This window comes from Phaseolus vulgaris, chromosome 4, assembly GCF_051622355.1.
Source record: "Phaseolus vulgaris cultivar YP4 chromosome 4, ASM5162235v1, whole genome shotgun sequence".
Classification (NCBI taxonomy): Eukaryota; Viridiplantae; Streptophyta; class Magnoliopsida; order Fabales; family Fabaceae; genus Phaseolus; species Phaseolus vulgaris.
The window spans coordinates 31,779,196-31,790,716 of NC_143501.1; the positions used below are offsets into that span (position 1 = coordinate 31,779,196).

General features: G+C 34.7%; 1 pseudogene; it reads left to right on the forward strand.

Moving 5' to 3' along the window:
• The first annotated feature begins 1,384 nt into the window (after positions 1-1,384).
• On the forward strand, positions 1,385-1,903 carry LOC150028006 (uncharacterized; annotated as a pseudogene).
• The last annotated feature ends 9,618 nt before the right edge of the window (positions 1,904-11,521 follow it).

Sequence of the window (11,521 nt, forward strand, 5' to 3'; positions counted from 1 at the left end):
AAGTCCCACATCGGTGGGTTCATTGTTTGGGAAGGAGGTTTGAGGGTTATAAATTAACCTTTCCTCCTTCACTGTAATATATCCCAAGTTGTAATATCTTCTCCCATAATAATAAAAGCGGGCTGTTTCAGCTGTGCTCAGAGATTAAGCTAAATTGGCCGAACTCCGTTAACAATTTTCGAGTGTGTTATTTTTCCTCTTTATCTCTTTTATTATTCCACTCTATTTATTAGTATTTTCTCTTTTGTTATAGTATTCAATATTATTTGTAGTGGGAAAATTACTCGTTTTTCCCAATAAACCTATACACAAGAAAGGGGAGGCTCATCTTTAGCTAAATTAATAAACACGCAAGTGAAATTTACAACTTATATCACATAAATAGAACCTCAACAAGATTTGCCGCACTGTCTTCCATTGAGGAATTTGAATTTCTATCATTCAGTTCCAGTCGAGACCTTAGTGGCTGTGGAGAACCAGGCTCATCATGTTGGCCACGTAAAACAACAATCCCACTTGTAGAAGCATCATCAAAAGAAGAATAGTTGCTACTATACTACATTTAATTAAAATTATCAGTTTGTGATTATACAGAACAACTAGAAGAACTTATCCTTTTCTAAAGTAACATAGCTTAAACATACTTTAGGGCTCTGGTCACAGAATACAGATGACCTTGCCCCTTTTGGAGATCGAATAACAACAGTTCCTGATCCATTTCCAAATAATTCATCCTACAAATTGAAGATTTCAAAAGATCAAAGTTGTTCAAAATGAAAGTTCAACAGGTTCATAAGAATTCCATCAACACTTCATGGTTGTTTGCATACAAAATTTGTCTCGTTTCATTTTAGTTACATGGAGGTAGCTTGGAATTAGCTTGTGAATTGGCAATGGTGGTAGAAGTGGTTCCTTGAATTTGGGAGGAAGTGATAATACAATCTATGCAGTTGAACTCATTAGTGAGATAAAGTTATTTTTGTTATAGCTGAATTTGAGAAACTACAAAATAAGGGAAGCAAAAGTTCTTAAAATAGTGTTACAATTAAAAAAAATGATATTTGCTTTGAACCTTTGTATTTGTACCTACCTATGCTTGATGTAGTTTTGAACACCCAAAGGTAAAAGAAACATGTTTCCCAAACTCATTTATTGAAGAGAGAATCCATCATTAACACACCAAGAACAGAGGTGTTAAACACTTTTTCAAAGTTGCAACCACTCACATTATGATGTAATGACTAATCACAAATCAATGCCAAGTTTCTAGGTGTTGATAAAAAGAAATCCTAAGGTAGGCATTATAAATAATGTGATTATGCAACAACTTGTGACTCAAACATTCAGACATTTCTCCTTTTAGCTTGCATTAGTTATTTTAACAATGAGAATGTACTGTGCACGCTTGTGCTTCTAGTTTCCCTTGTTTCTCCTTTCCAACTTAGCTTCTGTTTTTGCCATAACTCAAATTCCTAAGCTAGTTCATGTTATTAAACCTATTCTAAAGCCAAATCCTGTTATTAAACCTATTCCAAAGCCAGTTCCTGTTATTAAACCTATTCTTATTCCAGTTTTTAATAAGCCAGTACCAAAATCAATTTCCATTAAGCCCACACCAAAACCAATTCCAGATATAAAGTCAATTCCCAGTGAAGAAGTAAAATTCAAAGGTCTTTTCCCAAAACCTATTCCCAAAATTAAGCCAATACCAAAGCTAATTCCTGTTGTTAAGCCTTTTAATATTCCAGTTGTTAAGCCTCTACCAAAGCTAGTTCCCATTGTTAAGCCAATTCCTATTCTTAAACCTAAGCTAGTTCCCATTGTTAAGCCAATTCCAATTCTTAAACCTATTCCAAAACCAATTCCCATTATTAAGCCAATATCAATTAATAATTGTAGTTGATTGTTGCAAAACTGAAGGTATTTTAATGTATAAGCTAGACTATTGATTTTATAAAGAGAAGATTAACATTACTATTTACGAGTGGCTAACGAATTCATTCGTGGTTTCCAACCAATCTAGCTTATACGAAAGGAATCGAGATGAAAACCTAGGAGTAAAACCGCGGATCGCAAAGATTGAAAACGGAAAGATTGCGCACGACTACTACTCCATCACGGTGGCACGCACTGTCGCTCAAGCTAAAGCGCTATGAACGGTGACTCGAAAATGCACATCAACCTGATTCGAAACCTGAAAATGTTAAGCTCACTAGGTTGATTCGAACTTGGAAATGTTAAGCTCGCTCTGAAAAGGGTTTAATATTTTCTCAAAATGATTCGAAACCTTAATAATTAAAAAGTTTCCAAATAAATAAAATTAATTATTTGCGTGGGCTTCACCTTCAGGGTTCATTATTTATTTAAATTTAATTTTAAAATGTTTAGCGTGGGCTAAATTTTTAAACTTTTAATTTTTTATTTTTTTCAAGTTTGCGTGGGTATAAGTCACGCTTTCTAACATTTATAAGTGTCCACCAACGACCTTCACTTTTTTTTTTCCAGCTAAATTTATTTTTTCTTGTAGTGTGAGGTACTTAAGAGAATAATATCAAAAAAGGATGCGCATAGTGTGTAAATAGGAAACTAAAACAATCTCCATGTCAGATACCAGATGTTTCTCCTTGTGGGGGATTGTAATGTGTGATGGCTATATAATGAAGGTGTAAATGGGGTTGACTATGTGGCATAAAGAATTTATCAGCTGTGAAAATCATCTAATAGGTAAAGGTTTCAGTTTTCTTTTCGGAAAGCATCTAAAATATAAGATTAACATATCAGTGGTTAATGTGTACGCACCCTATAATGGGAGTGAAAGAATGCTTTATGAGAGGAGTCCTATCATATAAGGAATATACATAAGAATTATTTGTGGTGCTTTGTTGGGGATTCTAATGCGCTCAGGAGAATAAATGAAAGGGAGGGTTCTACAACGGGAGTAGTCAATCGAGGGGGTTTAATAGTTTCATTAAAAACAATCATTGGTTGGATATACCAATAGTTGGAAGAAAGTGTACATGGTATAAGGCAAACGGAACAACAAAGAGTAGATTAGACAAAACTTTAGTGTCTTATGACGGGTTCCAAAAGTGGCCTATGTGTAAATAGTATATTCAACCAAGAGATGTTTCTGACCACTGTGTTATTGTGGTGAAATTTGTAATCTGTGATTGGTGTCCAAAGCCTTTTAGGTCTATTGATGCATGGCAATAGGAGGGTGGATTTACAAAATTTGTCAAAGAAAAGTGGAACATGTACATTGTACAAGGAGATGAAATGAACAAAATATAAAGACAAGATGAAAATATTGAAGGATAACCTTAAAGTGTGGAATAAGGAGGTGTTCGGGTACTTGGTGATACAACCCGACTAGACAAGGAGATAACCAAGGACACAATAATCATTTCACAATTAAGTCAGTAATCTCAGCATCTAAGACAAAGCCCCACCAAACTTCAGAAGGACCTTAACAAACAAGTTTATGTAAATAAATTGGGCTGACTTTAGGGGTCCAAATAGAAGAATAAGCTAGAGTAAGATTCACTTAGCATAAATTGGGCTTGTGCCAAGCCCATCTTTCATGACAAGTGCACCTAGGTTTATGGTTTTTTGACCTACCTTCTAGAAAATTTCTCACAAATGACACCCTTACCTCTCTCACCCTGCTCTCCAACTCACTATCTCTTATATAAAGGGTTCCTTGCCTCATATAATTTCCACTTTCAATTTTGAATAGAAAATAAACTCTGTCAGAGTATGTAGTGAGCCGAGTTTCATAGAATTTGGGTCTTATCTTGAGTGTTCTACACTTCAAGTGGAGGCTCTTCACCACTGATCTTGGAGTCTCCTCCCCCTCCAAGTGGCGTGACCATACCTTCATCATCCTAAGCTTCTCTTTCCTTTAATCTTTTTATTTTTCCATTCCTTTACGTTCCTGTGTTCATAATTTTCTATTTGGTTTCTATCTTCTTTCTTTCCTTTATATGCTCTTTAATTCCGCACTTATTCATCATCACACCATAATTGTGTTTTCTCTTTGCCCTCTAGAAGTGAACCTTCACATTTACGTAACCACTTGGTTAACTTTGTGTTTAGTGGGAATCTTTTTTGCGTTTCTCACCATATTCTGCTTAAAATAAAAAAACCATAAAAAAAGTGCAACCCATAAAATGTGCAATCCTAAAATCAACTCACATCATGTGGTATTCAGAGCATGGTTTTAATTGTGCTTATCTTTTCTGTGTTTATTTTTTGCTTTAAAATTCCAACACACTTCAATTATGTTTTTATTCTTCCAGCAATTTAAATTATGCTTTTATCTTTTAACAATCTTTCAATTTTTCACCTTTAAATTCCTGTGATTTACAATTCTGCCTTTTTATTCACTAAGCAATTTAAATTTTTCTTTTGAATTATTTGTCTCATTCTTTTCCTTATCTATCTTGCTTGAGTCTTATGTTCTTAGTGTTCTAAGAGTCTTTAAATCCATTCCATTTCTTTTAACTTTAATTGTGAATAGCTAAAATCAACTAGAATTTATTTAAGTGGTAGTTGATTTAGTTTCAAATGAAGAATTCAAGTGATCATATGAATTGAATCTCATTCTATTTGTGAAAATTTGAAAGTGAAGTAAAAATATGCATGTCAAGAATGTGGACATTTTAAATCCATAAAAACAAATACAAAAACAATTTGAATGCAATTCAGTTTTCAATATTAAAGTACTAAGAGGATTCTTTTATGTGGCAAATTGTTTTCACATTTGTGGAACTTTATCCTTCTTACTTTTACACTTTCTAAGAAAATTAAAACTTCAGAGTTAAAAGTTTAAATAAGTTTCTTTGAGTCTTCATAAGTGCTTTTCTTGTTTGTCTTGTTTAAGTTTTGTCATCATCATACTTTCATTTTGGTTTAGCTTTCTTTGTTTAAACTTTTCTTGCTTGTCAATTAATTCTCTAAAAGTTTTGTTGGGGATTCTTTGCATGAACAAGTGATAAGAGCTTTGACCTCTTTCACTTGAAGTGTTGCTACCAAGTGTTGACCCTCTGGCGTTTTTGAAAACCTTGCTTAAGTGAATCTACCATTTTTTCCATCCTTTACTAAATAGCCAAGTGATACACATAAGTGAGTAAATTATTTGTTGTTAAAAACAAATTATTTAATTTTTGTTGTGTGCAAATATGCATCATTTATCTTCAGGGGAATCTTCCAAACCACAATCTCCTCAAAAGACACGCCTTTTGGGGGAGCTTGAGGATACCAAAAGGAGCTTGACCCACAAGGAAGAGGAAATGCGACAACTAATAAAAAGGATACAAAGGCTAGAGGATACACAAGCGAGACAAAACCGCGAGAGGAATGAGAGCCTAAAAGAGATACAAGACATTACATGCACTATGGAAGTCAATAAGAAAAAGAAGATTGGAGAGTGCAAAATATGAAGCTTGGTGCCATCATCAACAACCAAAGAAGACCCTACCTTTTGTAAAATTACCTAGTTTTAATGGGGATAGTGACCCAAATGTATATCTAGGATGGGAAGCTAAGGTAAAACAAACTTTTAATGTCTATGAGGTCGAAGATGACCAAAAGGTTAAGTTAACTTCCTTGAATTTGAGGACTATGCCATGTAATGGTGGCATCAAACTGTAATGGACATTGGGCTAAACAAAAGGCTAATCGTGGTCTCTTATCACGATTTAAAGTTATACATGCGTGCTCAGTTTGTTCCTACTCACTATAGGAAGGAACTCTTGTTGAAGCTCCAACAACTTCATCAAGGGTCTAACAATGTAGACGAGTATTTTGAAGATTTACAAGTAACTTTGACTAAAATTAATATGCAAGAAAGTGAAGAGTCAAAGATTGTTAGATATGTGAGGGATTTATGATGAGAAATACAAGATGTTGTAGAATTATATGAGTATACTTCTTTTAAAAATTAGTTCACCTAACCATCAAGGTTGAATCACAAGTTTTGAAGAGAAATTCTTTTAAAAATACTCATAATGATGGCTTTTACAAATCATCTTGGAAGGACAAACACAAATTTCAAAACCAAGACTCTCCTTCCAATTTCTTAAAAGAAACCACCCCACATCATAAAAAATATAAAGATAAACCTTTTACTCTTAAATCACCCACAAAAACCTCAAGTAAAAAATGCTTTAAATGACTAGGTTTTAGGCATATTGTTGCTAATTGCCCAAGTAAAAGAATAATGATGGTTAAAGGGGGATAGTCATGAGTGACCATAGTTCCCAATCATCTAGAGCTAGCTCCCCTTCCTCTTCAAAAACCCCAAGTGAGGACAAGTATGAAATACCATGTGAAAGTGATTTGTTAGTAGTAAGGAGCATGTTGGACAACTTCAAAAACCTTTTGATGAAAGTCAAAGAGAAAATATTTTCCATACCGGGTGCCTTATTAATGACAAATTATGTTCCTTGATAATTGATGAGGTTAGTTGTACAAATGTGGCAAGGACAAGAGTGGTGGAGAATACACAGCCCTACCAATTGCAATGGCTAAGTGAAAAGGGTGAAATAATTGTTAATAAACAAGTCCTCATATCTTTCTCAATTGGGAAATATAAAGATGAGGTGTTATGTGATGTTGTACCCATGGAACCAACCTATATTTTTAGGAAGGCCATGACAATATGATAGGAAAACTTTACACGATGGCCTAACTAACAAGTTTTCTTTTCACTTACAAGGCCATAAGATCATATTGGAACCTGTATCTCTAAAAGATGTAAATAAAGACCAAATAAAAATAAAACAAATAAGAAAATCGGAAAAAGCTAACGAAAATAAAAAAATGGGGTTCATCACCTCACCAAACATGGTGAAAATCGTAATGTTGATCCGTCCAAATAAATATTGTCGACTCACTTTGGTACTCTCACTCCTTCTCTTGTTTATCTATTAATAGCTCTAATTACATGCAACATCTGTTAGAGAAAAGTGAGAATAATTTTCAAAATCCTTCTAAAGGTTTACACCTTATAAGAAGATTTTCACACCAAATTCCCTTTGATCCTACGCATTCTTCACAAACATTACATGTAACTAGAACCATTCCACCCAAACTCCTAAAATTTAATGAACATAAGTTTGTTTCACAACTCACATATAGAAATTAAGTGAACAAACTAACTATGTTATTTATCGGAGTTTTAAATTTGAGGTCGAATTCTTTCCAACTTGAGAGGCATGATACAACCCAACCAGACAAGGAGATAACCAGGATACAACAACCACTTCACAATTAAGTTAGTCATCTCAACATCCAAGACAAGACCCCACCAAACTTCAGAAGGACATCAACAGAAGAAGAACCAGACATAAACCAGAGCATCAAATGTTTTTTCTTTTGGTCTTTTTAAAAGACAAGTTTATGTAAATAAATTGGGCTCACTTTAGGGGTCGAAATAGAAGAATAAGCTAGAGTAGGTTTCGCTTAGCATAAATTGGGGTGTACTTAGCACAAATTGGACTTGTGCCAAGCTCACGTTTCATGACAAGTGTACCTAGGTTTAGGGTTTTTTGACCTACCTTCTAGAAGGTTTCTCACAAATGAGACCCCTGCTTCTCTCACTCTTGCTCCCTAAGTCACTCTCTCCTATATAAAGGATGTCTTGCCTCATGTAATTTACACATATAAATTTTGAATAGAAAAGAAACTCTATCAGAGTGTTTAGTGAGCTGAGTCTCCTAGAATTTGGGTCTTATATTGAGTGCTCTACACTTCAAGTGGCGGCTCTTCACCACTGATCTTGGAGTCTCCTCCCCCTCCAAGTGGCTTAACGACACCTTCATCATCCTAAGCTTCTCTTTCCTTTCATCTTTTTATTTTTCCATTTATATGTGTTCTCGTGTTCATCTTTTTCTATTTCGTTTCTATCTTCTTTCTTTCCTTTATATTCTCTTTAATTTTGCACCTATTCATCATCACACCATAATTGTGTTTTCTCTTTGCCCTCTAGAAGTGAACCTTCACACTTAATTAACCACTTGGTTAAGTTCGTGTCCAGTGGAAATCTTCTTTGCGTTTCTCACCATATTCTGCTTAAAATAAAAAAAAACCATAAACAAAGTGCAACCCATAAAATGTGCAATCCTAAAATCAACGCACATCACTTAGACACAACAAAACAAAATATTTTGAAGGAAATAGAGGTTTTGGACAACCAAGATGACAACAGTGACCTAAAGGATAATTCTAATTTGAAAAGGATGGACCTTGTCAGTCAATTCAGGGTGTTAAATAATAAGATGGACTATATTTTGTGCCAATAGGCTAGGTCAAACTGGTTAAAGCATGCCGACTTGAATTCAAAATACTATCAATCTATAATTAGATGGAGAAGAATGAGGAAAGAAGTTAAAGGAGTAGATGTCAGGGGTCAATGGTATGAGGATCCTGAAGTGGTAAGAAAGGAAGCAAAAAATTTGTTTGAAGACGAATTCAAAACCACTAAGGATTTAAGGGTCATACTTGGAGCAATTGAGTTTAAATCTGTATCTTAGGAGGAACAATCAAAGTTGATAACATACTCTTTTGAGGAAGAAATAAGGGAAGCAATATGGCAATGTGATGGGAAGAAAAGTCTAAGGCCTGATGGGTTCAATCTCAAATTTATTAAGAATTGTTGGGAAGTCCTAAATTATTATATCTTTGAAGCGGTTAGCCACTTTCAGGATACAGAAAGTATCTCTAAGGGATGTAATGCTTCATTCATTGCTCTAGTACCTAAAGTGAGTTATGTATGAAAGTGGACTACGAAAAGGCCTATGACTCGGTCAGATGGGACTTCCTTTTCGATATGTTATTCTCTGCATCGATTTTGTTGGAATATATGGCCTTAAACGAGAGGGGGGGGGGGTGAATTGTTTAAGAGAGGTTTCTGAAATCTTTTAGAAGTTTAACAAAAATCAGAATAGAAATCAGGTTAGCCATGAACAAGTTCAATAAAACAGCAAAGCAGCAGAAAAATAGTCGGTTGTTTATGCGAAACAATCGGTTGTTTATACCAGTAGAAACTAAAAACAAAATGTAAATGAGTTTAAGGGTAAGAGAAAGATACGCCAACTATTTATACTGGTTCACTCTTAAATCAAGAGCTACATCCAGTCCCCAAAAAACCACTGGGTAATCCATTAAGTAATCAAACTAGATTACAACACAGAATCCACAAAAGCAGGTGACCCTGAACCCTTCAAGAAACACACTCACTTTGGCAATTCACACACCAAGAGTATTGATCTTGACCACCTCAGGAGCACACAACACTTCTTGGCAACACAACACCAGAAATACAAAAGGTTGAGAAGAGATTACACTTGTTTACAGAACAATCTAAAATCAATACAAATGCAATCCTATTCCATTCTCATAGAAAACCCAAAGCTTTGATGTGAATGTTCAAATCTTGAATCAACTCTTTCACAACTGAAAAACTCAAATCTGATTTTCTAACTTGTTTAAAAACATAAACAAACTATTTATATTTTCCAAAGATTTGTCAAAGCATTTAATGAAGGAGCGTATTCAGTTGGAAATCATTTAAAGCACATTCAACCACCAAAACAAAATTTTGTTAGGATTTTCAAAGAAACAATTGGTTGAAACCACGAAACAAACGATTGTTTGGTTTGGAAGTTAAGTCAACCAAACTTAAACAATTCTCAACCTTTTCAAAAACTCCTAAGAGTAAAACAACTGGTTGATTCGACAAAACAACAGGTTGTTTTTCACTTAGTTTGAAAAACACTTTATTTTAAAAACGATTTAAAACACATTAGCTTTAGATTCAACAAAGGAGTGGATTACATATAAAACTACCCAGATCCCTCCCAAAACACAGCAACAACACAACCTTGCATCAAGCACAAAGGATTTGGATTCTTCAAAGCACAATTTGAATTATTCAAAGCACTTGATCACTCTTGATCAATAAATTTCAGTATTGGGAAATGGTAGCCCTACAAAGGAATTTAAACCAAAAAGAGAGTTGAGTCAAGGAAAACCCTTAGCACCTTTTTTATTTCTTGTGGCAGCGGAAGGCCTTGCGGGGTTAGTTAGAAAAACCGTAAAAAGTGAGATGCTAAAAGGTGTGAGAGTAAACAAGCTCGAGGTGGGTGGACTCATGTATGCTCAATTTGCAGATGATAAGTTTTTTATGTGTGAGGTATTATGAGCCTGCTTCAGGTATAAAAATCAATTTCCATAAATCTATGCTTCTGGATTTAAATGTGGATAGGAACACATGTGATTGTTATGCAAAGACCTTATATTGTGCACAAATGGTTAGAATAGATGGCTAGAACAAGAGGAGGGGGGGTGAATTGTTTTCAAAATATTTTCGCACAACTTGGCTTACAATGAAACTCCTAACAATCAACTCAGAAAAGCAATCCAGAAAGCTAACAAAAAAAAAAAACAAAAACAAAAACAAATAGCAGAAATTCAACCGGTTGAAATTATTATTCAATCGGTTGTTTATGATAGCGGAAAATACAAACAGTTAATGAGAGAAGAGATAGAGAGAATTACACTTAGAGTTTATACTAGTTCACTCAATCACAGAGCTACATCCAATCCTCAGCCAAACCACTGAGTATTCACTAGGCAATCAAATACAAATCACACATACACCAACCACAAAGAAGTGACTTTGAATCCCACAAAGCTTTCTCACCTTCTTTGCACACAAAAAACACCTAAAGCCAGAATCACACTGACTTTACAGGATTTTACCACAGTTCTACAGAAAGTAATATTGAACAATTACAAGAACTCGAACAAGATAGGAAAACACATGGAATCCCTATACACTAGAACATTATTGATCAGTTCTCTGAACCACAGCAAAGCTTCAAAGGTAATCTTGCTAAAACAAACCTGGTAGAAAACTTTTCACAAACGATTTGTAATCTCTCAATCAAAACACAATCAGAATATCAATCACTTCTGTTTCATCAATCTTGTCTTGTTAAAACTAAGATTCAATTTATAAACCTTGAAAAGCTATCATGACTACAGTTTGGAACGACCAAAACAGTTAAAACAGACTTTCAAAAAATTGTTGTGAAAACACACATTTAATCGGTTAAAACCACGATTCAACCGATTGAATGGTTTTGTCAGTTATGCAACTGATTCAAAAAATAGTTTTAAAACAGCTCTTCCAGCTAAGTAACAAACAACCAATTATTTCGAAACTTTACTTGGTTGTTTTTCCCTTTGCATGGAAAAACACTTTAATCTTTAAAAACAGAATGTAAAAAGCTTTGTCTGAGTATCAACACTGATCTTACAACAATTCTAACCCCAAACCAAAACCTAAACTGTTCCTGCCGGTTGACCAGATTGTGCTTCGTGCGTAGCTAAGACCCGTGTATCAAGGACTCCTTCGTCTTTGTTCCAAATATCCTCCCTGTGCCACTGTGAGTACTTGAAACAGAGAGAAAAAAGGGGCGCCCTCGCGGCCGTTTGCACTCCGACGATGAAGTAT